The sequence below is a fragment of the Mastomys coucha genome, unplaced genomic scaffold (genome assembly GCF_008632895.1).
Source record: "Mastomys coucha isolate ucsf_1 unplaced genomic scaffold, UCSF_Mcou_1 pScaffold2, whole genome shotgun sequence".
Taxonomy (NCBI): Eukaryota; Metazoa; Chordata; class Mammalia; order Rodentia; family Muridae; genus Mastomys; species Mastomys coucha.
This window is the reverse complement of record NW_022196902.1, coordinates 19100426-19116551: the sequence shown is the minus strand read 5'-3', so window position 1 is coordinate 19116551 and position 16126 is coordinate 19100426. Positions and strand designations below refer to the sequence as shown.

Genomic DNA, 16126 nt, shown 5'->3' with positions numbered 1-16126 from the left:
ATTCCATGACAAAACCAAATTTACACAATATCTTTCCACAAATCCAGCTCTACAAAGAATAATAGATGAAAAACACCAACATAAGGAGCAAAACTACACCCTAGAAGAAGCAAGAAATTAATCTCTCAACAAACCAACACAAACCTAATTCCACCTCTACCAAAATAACGAAGTAACAATTACTTTTTCTTAATATCTTAATATGAAAATTAATATTGCCAACATATCCTAATCGGTTGAAATCCAAAAATATGAGGAATTAGAAATTTGTTAGCTGTCATCCAGTGGTCTGTCTAATTTGGTAATTGGAGAAATAGGTCCAATATTGTACAATCCATATACACTTTCTACTTGTTTGTACATGACAGTTTTTTGCTGTGTACCACATAATGGTCTTGAAATCATGCTTCTCCTATCTCAGCCTCTCTATTAGAAGAATTGTTTATTTGATGTTTTTACACTATGCTATCGTTTTCAGAACAGCTTACATATTTCAAAAGTATACAACCAAAAAAAGTAGACAAGTAACTTGGGAGGTAGCTTGCAAGAGAACAACAAAGAGAGAGACTGATGCTTGGCTTGAGGTTTGTAACTATTGTGTCAAGTTTGAAGAAGAGGACTTTATAAGTTACTCTTTCTCTGAGATGAATGTTTTTCATAATCATCACAGCCACTGAACCAGATTCTTACCCTCACCTAATGTCTGTGCCACCCACCAAGCAGAACCATTGTTCACTGAAACAGTTGGCAAATGACTTTATGGATAGACCATTTTAATACACACACCATTTCTTAAATGAATGTAACCTGTTCTCTCATTTCTTAAATGAATGTAACCTGTTCTCTGTGGGCCGAGAATGAAGACAATCACTCTAGTCAAATAGCTTTGACCATAGCAAGAAATCTGTATCCAAAAATAGTGCCTACAATTCTCTCCTTAGTGCAGCAGAACTGTCAACTCTTAGCTTAGCCATGATGGAGGTAAAATCCTTTGGTGATATGAGGGTCATTGAAGTACAGCCTTATTTCAATGAACTCCAATGTCGAAAAATTGTTCTTATTTTGGAGTTGTACCACAGTCAAAGCCAAGATTTTAAGCTCTACTAAAAACAAAACAAACAAACAAACAAACGAACAAAAAGACTTTATCTATTTATGTTCATTTAAAAAAATACTAGTAGTGATGTATTATTTTAGAATATATAGTTAATATGTTTGGAGTTATTTAAAATTTATATTGAGAAAAACATGTATTTTCAGTATTGCTGTAGACAAGAATCTACATAACACTGCTCAACTGATTGTTGTTTTATATTAAACAATTTTTATAATACTCATTTTTATTGTTACAATATTGTGTAAATTTTAAGGATATGACAAAGTTAAAAAAAGAAAGGTATTGCAGTTATTGAAGGGGGTCTCTGGGAGGAGTTGGGATACAAAAGGAAAACAAGAATGTTATGTAGTTCAATTTACTTAAAATGTGTTTTTAAATGTTAAAAATTCAGATAAACTGAAATCATGTATCTTTTCTCATCATAATGCAATAAAACTTAAATCAATAAAAGAAAGAAAGAAAGAAAGAAAGAAGGAGAAGAAGGAAGGAAGGAAGAAAGAAAGACATGAGAACACAGGTAAACAGCTAGAAGCCCTTAAAGACAAAACACAAAAATGCCTTAAAGAATTATAGGAAAACACAATCAAACAGGCAAAGGAAAAGAACGAAACCATCCAAAATCTAAAAATTGAAATAGAAACACTAAAGAAATCACAAAGGAAGACAACCTTGGAGTTAGGAAACCTAATTAGGAAAGAGATCAGGAGTTGTAGATGCATCACCAAGAGAATACAAGAGATAGAAGAGAGAATCTCAGGGGCAGAAGACACCATAGAAAACACTGACACAACAGTCAAAGAAAATGCAAAAGGCAAAAAGCTCCTAACCCAAAACATCCAGGAAATCCAGGACACAATGAGAAGACCAAACCTAAGGATAATAGGTATAGAAGAGAGCAAAGATTCCCAAACTAAAGGGCCAATAAATATCTTCAACAAAATTATAGAAGAAAATTTCCCTAACCTAAAGAAAGAGATGCCCGTGAACATACAAGAAGCCTATAGAACTCCAAATAGACTGGACCAGAAAAGAAATTCCTCTTGTCACATAATAATCAAAACACTGAATGTACTAAACAAAGAATATTAAAAGCAATAAGGGAAAAAGTCAAGAATCATATAAACGCAGACCTATCAGAATTACACCAGACTTCTCACCAGAGACTATGAAAGCTAGAAGATCCTGGGCAGATGTCATACCGATCCTAAAAGAACACAAATACCAGTCCAGGCTACTAAACCCAGCAAAATTCTTAATTACCATAGATGGAGAAAAAAGATATTCCATGGTAAAACAAAATTTACACAATATCTTTCCACAAATGCAGCCCTACAAAGGATAATACATGGAAAAAATCAACACAAGGAGGGGAACTATACCCTAGAAAAAGCAAGAAAGTAATCTTTCAACAAACCCAAAAGAAGATAGGCACACAAACATAATTCCACCTCTAGCAACACAAATAACAGGAAGTAACAATCACTTTTCCTTAATATCTCTTAACATCAATGGACTCAGCTCCCCAATAAAAAGACATAGACTAACAGACTGGATATTTAAACAGGACCTAGCATTTTACTACATACAGGAGATGCACCTCAGTGATGAAAACAGACACTATCTCAGAGTAAAAGCTTGGAAAACAATTTTCTAAGCAAATGGTTCCAAGAAACAAGCTGGAATAGCCATTCTAATATAGAACAAAATCATCTTTCAACCAAAATAACACATGCAACTATGATTTACATGAGAAGAAATTTTGATTTAGCAAGAGATGCATGGTTATAACAAATAAATGTGTTTAAGAAGTCAAGAAGGATGAGATCCACATGATCACAGTACCAGTAACATAGGCAACCTGAAGAAATGAATATAGAACCTATTAAATACTCCAGACTGTTCACCTCAATATGTCAAATGACCCCTCCACAAAATGGTGGTCAAGTGGAAAAGACAGGATATCAATCTGCATTTAGGTGTAGCAGATTCTAGTCAAAACATTCCAGGTCTCAAGTAATTTTGGAAACCTGAGTATATAATGTCCTCTAAGACTTTTGCAGTCCTGGGATGGAATGAGGACAGTCTTCAAGTTACCCATGCTTCCCAAACAAATTTGGAAAATCTATGGTATCTACCCTGGAATTGACTGAAGTAAACACATTGGAGCTTCTTCGCCAGATGCTGAAAATCTAGAGAAGAAACCCAAATACCAACATCATATAACAATTTATAGTTATCAGATTACACCAGATTGTCAAAGTACTCATAAAGATTGCATTTGTTTGTCCTCCAACGCCTTCACCCTTTCTAAGACAATCATATACAACCAATACCAACTCTAACTGTGGAAGAAGAGGACAAATGGGTACAATGGAGGATTGAAAATATGACTGAGTTAAAAATCAATGATACAATAGAAACAGCTGTATAAAAGTTGGGGTCTTAGACAGATGTACTTAGCACTTAAAATGAGCAGAATGCATAGAAACAAACACTTACTCAGGACTAATTGTCTACTCTCGGTCTTTTGTTGTTCCATTTAATTTGAGGGTTTTCTTTCTATTAATGTGAAGAATGAGATGAGGATGTTGATTGTGATTTCATTGAATCAGTAAATTGGTAAAAAGGTCTCTTTTCACAGTGTTAAAAGTGCTATATGTTTGGGAGGTCTTCAAATTCTAGTATGTTTCTTACTCTTTCTTCTCACATTTAAAGTGTAAGCAGAATAAAGTCTTTCTTCCCCAACTTGCTTCTTGGCCATGATGTTTTGTGCAGGAATAGAAACCCTGACTAAGACAGTGTGCATCAAGAAATTATTTATTTCTGTTAGATTTTCCAGTTTGGATACAGGTTTTTAAAGCATATACTTCTGATTCTCTGGATATTTTCAGTGTCTATTGTTATGTCTCCCTTATCATCTCTAGTTTTGTTAATTTGGATAATGGTGTGCAAATCTTTTTAGGTTTTTTTTGTTTTTGTTTTGTTTTGGTTTTTCTGGGGATTCAGTTTGATTATTTCTTGCCTTCTACTTTTTTGGTTTATGATTTCTCCTTTTTATTCTAGAACTTTCAGGCCTGCTGTTAAGTTACTAATACATCACATTTTTTAAAACACAATCTAGACACTTAAAGCTATGAATTTGCCTCTCAGAATCACCTTCCTTGTTTTCCATAAGTTGGGGTATGTTGTGTATTCATTTTCATTCAAATGTAGAAAGTTTTTAAATTTCATTATTAATTTCTGTCTTGACCTACGAGAAAAGTAGAGAGATGTTCAATCTCCATGAGTTCATAAGCTTTCTCTTGTTAAGATAGGATGCAGGATGCTATTTCAAATTTCTTGCTATCTGTTGGCTCTTGTTTTGTGTCTGAGTGTGTGGTCAGTTTTGGAGAAAGTTCCATGCAGTGCAGAGAAGAAGATATATTCTTTGTGTTGGATGAAATGATCTGTAAATATTTGATGGTTTTCTTAAATATAGTCTTTTATGGGCTTAGAAACCTTGCAGCCACTCCCAAGTAAGTGAAACCTTCCCACCTTGCTTTCAGTCGGCTGTTCTCTTCTGGGATGTGAAGAAGGTTTTGCTTTAGAAGTTTATCACAGTTTGCTTCCCAGTCAAAATACTGTCATTATTCACAAGCTATTCTTTTGAGACATGTGGACTAGGGTGTGTTGGTTATGTGTACAAAGAAAGCTCTTGGCTAAATTAATAAAAATGAGTGTGCTCTTACCAAAGCCCAAAAACATCTTTGTTGCTAACATTACCTTTGCAGATGCCCAATTTAATCAAGTTATCTCTGCTCTAAATGCTAGGGCTACTGGACTACAGTGCACCTGGTGGAGTGGAAAAGGCCTTCCCTAGATGCCTAGGCTTGTCTAGTTTCTTCCAGAACTCTTTATTCTTGTGAAAAACTTTATTATAAAAAAACAATAAAACATATCACAAATAATGTCTCATCATTTATCTTCATCAGACTGTATGTCCTGAGGTGGTTATTTTCCATTTTTTTAATACATTGGCACATATACATATTTATGTATAAGCATGTTTGTATGTATGCAGAGGTTGATGACAACCACCACCGTTGGCTGATCTTCTATCTCATTCAGTGAGACAAGGTCTCACGGTCAAACTCAGGTCTTTCTGATATGGGTGGTTCTACTGGCCAACTTGCCCTTGGGACCCCCAAATTCTGCCTTGTCCACCTGGCATCTACATGGGTTCTAGAAATCCAAATTCCAGTCCTTCTGCACCTTACCCATTAAACCATCTCCCAAGTTCCCACACTCACCTTTGAACCTTCTTATTCTAATATAATAATAAAGAGAGAGCTTCAATAAAAATGCTGGGCTAGATGAGGTAGACATAATAATGTCTCTACTGTGTGACGTGAGATGCAGACAAAAGACTTTTGCTCTGAAGCAGTAACTCTCCAAGTCATTCTAAAGTCCTGTGATAGATCCTTCTGCATCTTGTATTTTAAAATATAAAACATGATTAATAATCAATTGGGAAAATAATAACAGAGAATGATAAAACACTTCCCTACAGTGGAAACAACCTGGAAGGACCTTGAAGAAGTGTGTCCTGGGGCAGAGTGTGCAAGAGACCATGCCAGAAAAGGGCTGAACAGTGTGATTCAGGCACGATCATTCAGGCCAGGTGCAGTCTTGGGGATTGGATCCTAGGCACAGTAGGTAGCTATCAAAGAGTATTAAGTAAAATAATGACATGACTCTATTTGGTTATTAAAAGATCACTTTAGCAAAGGCCTCTCTATTAAATCCAAAGCAGGCTAATTACAACAGCTCCTCAATGAAATATACAATCAGAGCTTCTAGGAAAACAACTTTTAAAAATCTTTAAGCGTTTAAAGACCAAAAGTAAACAAGAAATTTCCAGGTCAAAATCAAATAGAAAAAAATAGGAACCAGGAGCAATTCAAAAAACAACTGAGAAGCCTAATAGGACAGGTCAGTGGACGTCTAGTTCAGTGGGAAGTGCCCCTTAAGGAATGAAGATTTATCTTGCCACCGTGCAAAACGAAAGAAAGTAGAATAGCAAAAAGAAATACAAATCTTAAAGCAAGCAGGAAAAAGAAAGGTACTGCATCCACTCCCTAGGGCTGTGTGGTGGTTTAAATAAGAGATGCCCACACAGTTTCAGGCATTTAAATACTTGGTCTCCTGTTGATTGGGGAGGTTTAGAAGGTGTGGCCACTGGAGACCTGCTTTGAGAGCTTAAAGTTCAAATTCCCTCTACTTCTTGCTTCCATTTCACGATGTGCATTCTCTGTTTGCTGCGTCAGCACCTTGCTTGCAGCTTCTCAGGCATGACAGTCTCCTATCTTCCTGGAACTGTAAGTGGAATAAACCTCAAAAGCCCAAGTAACCCTTTTTTATTCCAATGGGAGGAGGAAAAGATGGCTTAAAAGAGTCATTGACATCAAGCAAGCTCCCAGCAAAATCTGTTAGCCTAAGAGAGTCCTATGTGGTTCAGTTTGTTCTATGGGCTTCTAAAGGTTCTGGGACCACTTCTCTATTCTATTTCTGTTCCCAAAGCCCTGACTTGAGTCTCTGTCTGTCTGTCTATCTGTCTGTCTCTGCTTCCCTCTCTCTTCACACCAAAAAGTACTATATGTTTCATTTTATCCAAGATCTATCCTCAGTTTAAGCTGGCAGATATGACATCTTCAAGAACTTTGTGGGTGATGTCCCACATATGTCACTGAATTTCATACTATTGGACTTGAGTATTCTCACCAATCATTTCTGAATATTCTAACTTTACTTCTGGTTATTGCTGAGACATTATTTCAACTCAAGCAAAAGGCTGATAGAAGGGTCCTTATTGTTCTATCCAACACGTGACTTAGGTTTTTTTTTTTTTTAATTTTGTTGTTGTTTTGTTTTTCCCAGTATGAATAGGCTGAGACATTCTCAAATCACAATCTACTACCTTGTGCGCAACTGGCTTAGTTCTATTAGAGCACAGTATCGCTCTAGATGCCCTGGCCTAACTGTTCTGTTCTGAAGGCATTCCTTCCACACTACTGCACTTTCCAGATGTTGCTTGAAATCTCCTCAGTTAAATATCCAATTTACAAGTTCTGTTTTCATCCCAGCCACAGGGGACCTCAGCCAAGTTTTCTGTGTGAGGAGTGCCTGTCTGCTGTATTCTAAAAGCACACCCCTTCTATCCTTCTAATGTCTTCCAAAATCATCATTAACATATTTCTACTGCCTGACTTTTTAAGCAGTCTGCAATTTTTAAAATCAAACACTAGAATATTTCTAGTCTCTATTCTGAAGCCATTCTACAGCTTTAGACATGTACTTTAGAATATTTTTTAAAGGATCTGCTATAGAAGAAATTTAGAACCTTGCATCAAAACTCCTAGAATATCAACTTCCTATAGATGCTGTTACAAGCAGAATGATTTAAATGGCACAAATTGGGGCTGGATTGATGGCTTAGCACTGGCTGCTCTTTTCATAAAGGGGGTTCAAGTCCCAGCATCCACATGGTAGCTCATGACCATCTGAAACTACAGTCCCTAGAGATCTGACACCCTCTTCTGAACATTGTGAGCACCAGACACAAACACAATGCACAGATACACCTGTAGTCAACACACCCATATACATAAGTAAAATGAGTAAAAAGTTTAAATAGCAGGTTTATATTTTCCAGTTACTGAAGTATACAAGTCTGAAATCAAGTGATTGGCAGAGTCCATCTGGTTGTATAAAGAATCTATGTCATATGTCTCCGTAGCTAACAGTGGATGCTAGAAACCTCTGGTGTTCCTTGGATTGAATATGCATCACCCATAGCTCTCCTTCCTGCTGGGCAAAATGGCAGCTTCTCTTTGTCTCTGCCCATTCTCTCACTTTCTTATAAGAATAAGCATCATTATTTTAGGGCACACTCTCAATGTAGGATCAGTTTTTTCCTTGAGATCTTAAACCATTCATATTGTATAGACTCTTTCTGCAAATAGGAGCATATTTGAAGTTCACTCGTATCAATTTTTAAAAGTTTTTCTTTTTTTAGGGATTTATTTATTCATTTTATGCATATGAGTACACTGTAGCTGTCTGTACAGATGGTTGTGAGTCTTCATGTGGTTGTTGGGAATTAAATTTTAGGACCTCTTCTTGCTCTGGTCAACCCCACTTACTCCAGTCAGCCATGTTCACTCAAAGTATTTCTTTCTTTCTTCCGTTCTTCCTTCCTCTCTTTCTTTCTTTCTTTCTTTCTTCCTTCCTTCCTTCCTCTCTTTCTCTCTTTCTTTCTTTCTTCCTTCCTTGCTTTCTTTCTTTCTTTCTTTTGAAACTATAATATAAATTCATGGTTTTCTTCTTGTCCTCCCTCCAAATCTCCCTCCAGACCTTCCCGTTTTCTTTCATACTGTGGTTTCTTTTTCCATTGATTGTTGTCATATGGATATATGGATATATGGATATATCCTGTTCTGGTTTGAATAGGAATGGCACCCCACAGACTCATGTGTTTTAATGCATGGTCCATAGAGAGTGGCATTATTAGGAAATGTGGGCCTTGTTGGAGTAGGTGTAGCCTTTTTGGAGGAAGTATCTCACTGTGGGAGCAGGCTTTGAGGTCTCCTATGCTTAAGCTATACCAAGCATGGCTCTCAGTCTCTTTCTGCTGCCTGTGGACCAAGACGTAAACCTCTCAGTTCCTCCTGCACCATGTCTGTCTGGATGCTGCCATATTTCCCACCATGATGATAATGAACTAAACCTCTGAAATTGTAAGCCAGCCCTAATGAAATGTTTTCCTTTATAAGAGTTGTGTTGGTCATGATGTCTCTTCACAGCAGTAGAACCCTAACTAGGACAGACCCTATATACTAAAATATAACCTGCTGTTTGCATAATGTTACTTTTATGTATGCGTGTAACTTTTCTCTTTGAGAAATGTGACTCAACCTAGCATAAGTTGGTTACTTTGAAAACAACAACAAGTGGTTAATTTTTCAATAATAATTATAGATACCTTTAAAGTTACCTGCATTCATAATATCAGAGGAAAATAACCTCCAGTACAATCTCAGTGATAATGTTAAAAATATCACTGAGAAAATAAAATTATTTTCAGAGCTGAAATAAAATTATTTTCAGGTAGTTACAAAGTAAGTTTGCTAGCTCTACACATTTTACTGAAGAGGCTGCTAGGGAGTATTACTTGTCGAAAACGTTACAGGCTGGCATGCTGGAAAGAAGACAGTAGAAATGGCAAGTATGGGATTGAGCCATGTCAACTCTGACAATTACAATGGAAGCTTAAAAAAGCAAACTTAAACTACATCTAAAATAGGCTAACTAGGAAGGAGTATATTGAGGTCAAATGTTCTTAAAATAGTCACTATGTCTATGCTTCACTGATTTCAATTGTACAATTTAAATTTCCTGGACTATGATAGAACAAGAAATCCTTAAATCCAAGCCAGGAGTTTAAAATAGTGAATTCATGGTTACTTAAACATAAAACAGACACTTACCCAGTAATCAGCCACAAGGAAAATACTGGCTTGCAAAAGTTAAACAGCAGAATGACATGAGGCAAGAAGAAAGTACAAGTGAGATGATAATCCCCCACATGCGACTGGGATGGCATTATATTAAATGTAAATGGACTAAACCAACCAGCTAAAAAACAAACACAACAAAGAATAAAGACTGAAACTGTGGTGTGTGCAGTAAAATAATGGACACAAAAAAGAGCAAAAATGAAAGTATCCAAAAAGAAATATTTTTTACTGTACATTTTTAGATAAAATTATTCCTGTAGAAAAGAGCATTAGTATATATTAAAAGGGTTCCTGTAACCCAACAATAGATTTTGTGTGTCCACACATTGACTGGCTTATTGGGTAGCCCATTATCATGCCATGTGCAATGAAGTTAAGTCATGGGGGTTGTACTGGCAGTTTTTGTGTGTCACCTTTACACAGCCTAGAATCATCAGAAAAGAGGCAGCTTTATTTTAGAAAATGCCTCCACAAGATCTAGCTCTGAGGCATTCTTTCATTAGTGATTAGTAGTGAAGGGCCCAGGCCACTGTGGATGGTGCCGTCCCAGGGCGGGGTGGTTCTGGTGGATGGTGCCATCCCCGGGCTGAGTGGTTCTGGTTCTGTAAGGCAGGGTGAATGAGCCAAAGGAAGCAAAAACAGTAAACAGCACCTTCCATGGCCTCTTCATCAGCCCCTGCCTCCAGGGTCCTGCCCTGTGCACCCTCCATGGCCTCTGCATCAGCCCCTGCCTCCAGGGTCCTGCCCTGTGCACCCTCCATGGCCTCTTCATCAGCCCCTGCCTCCAGGGTCCTGCCCTGTGCACCCTCCATGGCCTCTGCATCAGCTCCTGCCTCCAGGGTCTTGCCCTGTGCACCCTCCATGGCCTCTGCATCAGCTCCTGCCTCCAGGGTCCTGCCCTGTGCACCCTCCATGGCCTCTGCATCAGCTCCTGCCTCCAGAGTCCTGCCTTGTTTGAGTTCCTGTCCTGACTTCCTTTGATTCCTGCTGATGAACAGCAATGTGGAAGTGTAAGCTGAATAAACCCCTTTTCTCCACAACTTGTTTCTTGGTCATAAAGTTTTGTTAAAGTAACAGAAACCCTAATTTAAACAGGAGCGGAGTTACAGGAATGGTATCCCTTGTAAAAGACCCCTGAGCTGTTTTCCCTTCCTTACATAATATGAGGATACAAGAAGTTGCTTGGCTGTTACTGTAAAATATACCACAATAAATTCACATCCTACCAAATCACTTGCCATGGAATCACCACTGCCTCCTAGCTTGCTCCTGGCTTGCTCCTGGCTTCCTCCTGGTACAAAAGTACCTCTTTGTCCTCTATCTGCCCCAGTGCATTCTTCTTACTGTAGAGTGATGGTTTGGATCAGACATCAGAATGTGGCCTTCTACTGAGATGATACTCTAAGCAACTTCCCTTTGCATTGACACACATGGCTTCCCAGCATAGCTTCCCAGCATTCCTTACTGTCCACTCCCTCATGTTCCAAGTAGTGTCCCTTTGTTTAAACCTACTCACCCAGTCTTTTTAGCATTTGTATTTCTTCTACCTAGAAAGCTTTATGCTTCTGGTTTCTTTCAAGCCTCTAGCCTTCTTATCTAGTCTCAGATCAAATGACTCTTCCTTAGAAATGGGCACCTCAACTGACTTGCCTCTTTCCATTGTTGATTTCATAGCAGTGGGCACTGTTTAAAATTATGTTGCATACATGGTTCAGAATCTGATCATTCTCTTTTGTTCCCTTATTGTATGATAAACTTTCCCACTTTTTCATGCTCTCTGTAGAGATTATCTCTGTAACACTCAGGAGAGTGATTTATACATACCAAGACCCAGTGAGCATTTGCCAAAAATATAGATGAATAAATAATTCCTGAAGACATAAAGAGATGATGTTGAAGACATGATGTGAGGGTGCCGCACTGGAGTTAATGCACTGGAAGCTTCATCCTCAGTGGAACAGAGGATGTTTGGAACCTCTGAGACCAGGGGCTTTGTAGGAAATAACTAGCTCTTCTAGGATGTTGCCTTTGGGATGAATTCTATAGTTTTTTTAAGATTCTAGTTAGACCCCAAAAGAGAGATTTCTAAATGATCAAGCTGCTGGAAAATCTCTTGTATACTGTGTGAAGGTTGTATTATTCAAGTGCTGATCTCTATATTGGCAGAGATTTGAGTACAGGCCAGACCTTATAGTTATTTTTATAAAGCATCACCCATCTCAGTGTTTTGTAAACATCTTCTCCATCACCTTCTGATTGATTTAACCAAGAACTGAATGACCTATAAGCAAACCAGAAGCAGACAGGCAGAACTTCCAGGCAGAGATAGGAAAAGGCAGAGATAGGAAGAGTCAGAGGCAGAAGATCCAACACCCAGACATGGAAGAAGATACAGGTGCCTTATCTGAAGGAGGTTGGTCAGGTGGTCAGATTTACTTAGAGGAGCTAGGTGAGAGTCTGCCAAGCCTTCCTAATTATTGAAAAGACTCAGTGACATGACTTGTGTGGCTAGCAGGTAGAGACAGTCCAGTGACAGATATCAAGCCTGGGTCGCTCTCTGGATTGTCTCTCCATGTGATCTCTTCCTCTGCTTTGTCAGTAACATATAATTTGAACTTTTTATATAGCTCTCATTTTGTGAGCTATATAAACCTCCTTCATTCATAAAATACTTAGCTTTGAGTATTTTGTTATAGGAATAGGCAACTAAAACAAGATGAAACAATTTCTATTATCAGATTGCTCTGTTAGTTATCTCCCAGATGCATTGTTTGACCTTCCCAGAATTATTTCACATCTAAGGAGGCTTACCACTTTCACTTCACCTCTGGGACCCTTCCTGGTTCATTTCTGGTAAGGTTTGATCAATATGAACATTGCCAAGAACCTCTATAATAGGAGAGACTAGGGTGTTGACTCTCTATTGTCTGGTCATTTTTACAGTCATATTCTTGACAGGAACTAAATTTTCTTGAAATGGTCCTCTCTCCTTTCCCCTCACCCACTATGCAACTCCAATAGAGCTAGAACAATGTTCTTCTATCACCTGTTCCTCATGTTGCGATTGCCTGGGCAGTCACATTTCTGTCATTTCTAGCTTCTGCCAAGACACCTCTGTCTAACCTGTCTTATCTGTGTCTATAGTTACTTATGTCTATGATTCTTTTGCCTGCATGTATTTCTGTTTGATATGCATATGCAGTGCCTGCAGTGGCCACAAAATAGGGTCAGATCCCTTAGGACTAAAGGTAAAGGTATTTGTGAGCCACCATGTGGGTGATTGGAATGGAACTTGGTTCCTTTCGAAAAACAACCAGTGTTCTTACCCGTTGAGCCCCATGTTTGTGTCTCTTCATTAGAATCATTTGGATTATGCTTGGATCCCTTTTACCTACCCTTCAAGATCCACCTTCTCCCCCATGTTTTATGACCCAGGAAGCGAGCCATATAAACTTGCCCAATGGACTCCCCCAGCCTAGTGCTTTTTAGCATGAAATGCCAGCATAAAATCAAAAGGTGCAAAGAGGAAGTCAGAGTCTCTCAGTGTTACATTGTCTCAAGCCAAGCACCTTCTCTTGATTCTCTTAGCATCCATTGGGAATTTCATTCGTATACTCAGACTGCCCTCTTCACCCTCGTCCATTCAGGCAGTGAGATGTTGGAAGCTCCCTGCTTCTGGGCAGTGCTCTACTCTTTGTTACTTTTCTTATAACTTGTACATGTTTTTTGACACAGTCTCTTAATTAAGCTCTCTCCAAACTATACAGTTTGATGGTTTCACAGCTACTTGCCAGGATGCTGACTGGTGAGCCAAGCAAGGCTCCACCATCACCAAGCCATGTGATGTCACTCCTCTAGAGCTATCAGTGCATATCAGCTTATTAATGCGAAGAACTGTGGTCACTACTTTTGTTCTTTTTTTTTTTCTTTTTCCACTTTCGTTCTTTTTCAGTCTTACCAGGTGGCAGTGACTTGGCTGATCTCAGCTAACCCACACCTGAGGAAAACAGGGAGGGTCCAGGCAAGCTACTTCTCACATGCTTCTCCTGTAGTCGCTTCTCTCTTAACATCCTGCCATCTCCCTATATCTTCCCTTCTCTCTGCCCTACTGTGCTACAGAGGTAGCTTCTATAGGCCATGGGTGGCATCTCTTAATTTTTTTAAATTGAAAATAGATTTTTTTTTCTTTCATACAAGATATTATGATTATGGCTTTCCCTCCCCCAATTCCTTCCAGATCTTCCACACTTCCTCACTAACCCAAATCTATACCTTGTCTTTCTCTCACTAGAAAACAAACAGGCATGTAAATAAAAAGTAATTGATGATGATGATGATGATGATAATAATAATAATAATAATAATAAAGGTCAGAATAGGGAAAAACAAACAGAAAAAAAAGAAGCTAAAGAAAAAGCACAAGAAAATGTACAGACGCCGAGATATACACAGAAACCCCATTAAGTTTGTTTTGTGTTGGCCATCTACGGCTGGGGACGGGGTCTGCTCTTAAATGTGGTTCATATACACACAGAAACTCCTTTGGAGAAAGCTAACCTTTCTTTTGTGAGTAACGGTCACTTGGAGATAGGTTCTAGGCTAGGGATGGTAGGAGCTGGGACTCCATCTGGCTTAGATCCCTGTGGCCTCATGCATACTGCTTCTGTGTTTGTGAGTTCATATGTCTATCAGTCCTGTTTATAGGAGGCCTTGTTTTCCTTGGTGGCCCTCACCCCCATAGACTCTTAAAATCTTCCTTCCTCATCTTCCACAGGGTCATCAAATCCCTGAAAGGAGAGATCCGATGTCGGAATCCCAGTGTCCGATGTCTCTCACTCTCTGCACATTGTCTTGTTTTTCCACAGACAGTTCTTAATGTTAGTCTACTGACGCTGCCTTTCACCCTTGATATGGTCCTTAAAGAGAAAAATGAGGCCCTGAAATCCTGTGTAACTGGCCAGGTTCTAACTCTCTCCTGCCGTGAGCGTGCTACCAGCCACAGGGCAGCACTCAACCCTGCTGACCAGAGGGTTCCCACCTAGAAGGGACTATCATAGCTACCTGTTATTCAGGAGCGGTGTCTGCATAGTGTAGCTGCTCTACTGTAACGATGGGAAGAGTTTCCTAGAGCCAGAGTGAATTGTGCGGTAAGAAGACAGCTTCCAGGTAAAATATTCTTTGAAAGTGTCGCCACTTCCTGGCAGGAAACACCGATGGCGTGCCATTTCCTGTTGCGCTGCTAAGCAACATCCTCCACAAGGAGCAACTTAAATCATTTCTGAATGACATTCACACACAGAACACAAAGGCTTAATTTAGACACTGACTCCGGAATAAAAAAAAATGTGTGGAAGTTTATAATATATACTTTTTCCACACTTGGTGAGAGAGAGAGAGAGAGAGAGAGAGAGAGAGAGAGAGAGAGAGAGAGAGAGAGAGAAAGAAAAAAGGAACAAAGAAAGAAAAAAGGAACAAAGAAAGAAAAAAAGCAAGAAAGAAAAAAAAGGAACCAAGAAAGGAACCAAGAAAGAAACAAAGAAAGAAACAAAGAAGCCAAAGTCTCAGATGAAACAAGCCCTGGTGACCTTGCAGATAGGAGTTCATGGCAGAAAAGACACAGAGTGTGGAAATGGACCCCAAGTGGCCTCTTCTCATTGTCTCAACTCTGACATTGCTTCAGGCCAAGTTTGGAGAAAGGTGCCTTTTCTTGCAGTTACCTATGGGCACCCAGTTAAGATTTGTTTGTGTGTAAACCTGCAGAAAGTTCTCACAGAATACAGTTCTCTGCTGTTCTGCACGGGAGCTTCAGGATTGGGTTATTTTGCTGGTTTGTCTGATGAGAAGACAGGGCTGGCAAAGAACAATGTTTTCATAATACTGATGAGGATACAAAAAATTACACATTTCTGTTCTATCATACCTCACTTGTGACTTTCACAGGCACAACTGTCACGTGACTGCTAGAACCAAGCAACATTTCTGACTTGTCAGCCAGAAAATGGGGCGGGGACAGAGGCTGGAGTCACAGCAGGACAACTGAGTTTATCCTAGTGATTACCAATGGCTTCACTGGTCAAACTGGTTCTATGCCAGCACTCTTTGCAAAAGATAGCGGAAATTTGGCAGAATACATTGCAATTGTGGCAAATTCAGCTTTCTGATCCATCCAGAAAATATAATCTTAATCTTTTTCCTCTTCTATCTTGAGAAGAAGTTCACTGTCTGTCCACAAAAGCAGCATGACTCTCCCTTGCATTGTGCCTACAAAGGATTTGCATATGGTACATGGGATGGAATTGAATGAATACTCAATAGGTTAAATCATAATGGTCTATCGTGTTTGACTATTTCTCATTTATGTCTACTTCCATCTTTATTAAATTCATCTTTATTGGCATTATAAACTTACAAACTTTAAAAAGCTTTAAAACCAGGGAAGTGAAGAACTGATAAT

At 38.8% G+C, this 16126-nt stretch overlaps 1 long non-coding RNA gene across 2 annotated transcripts in view; it reads right to left on the bottom strand.

Annotated features, from left to right (window-relative positions):
- LOC116097718 overlaps positions 1-14853 on the bottom strand; it is a 40118-nt gene extending 25265 nt beyond the window's left edge. For both annotated transcript variants that reach the window (XR_004121530.1, XR_004121531.1), the window contains exon 1: positions 14734-14853. This is a non-coding gene — a long non-coding RNA (uncharacterized LOC116097718). The remainder of the gene's footprint in view (positions 1-14733) is intronic.
- Positions 14854-16126: the final 1273 nt, after the last annotated feature.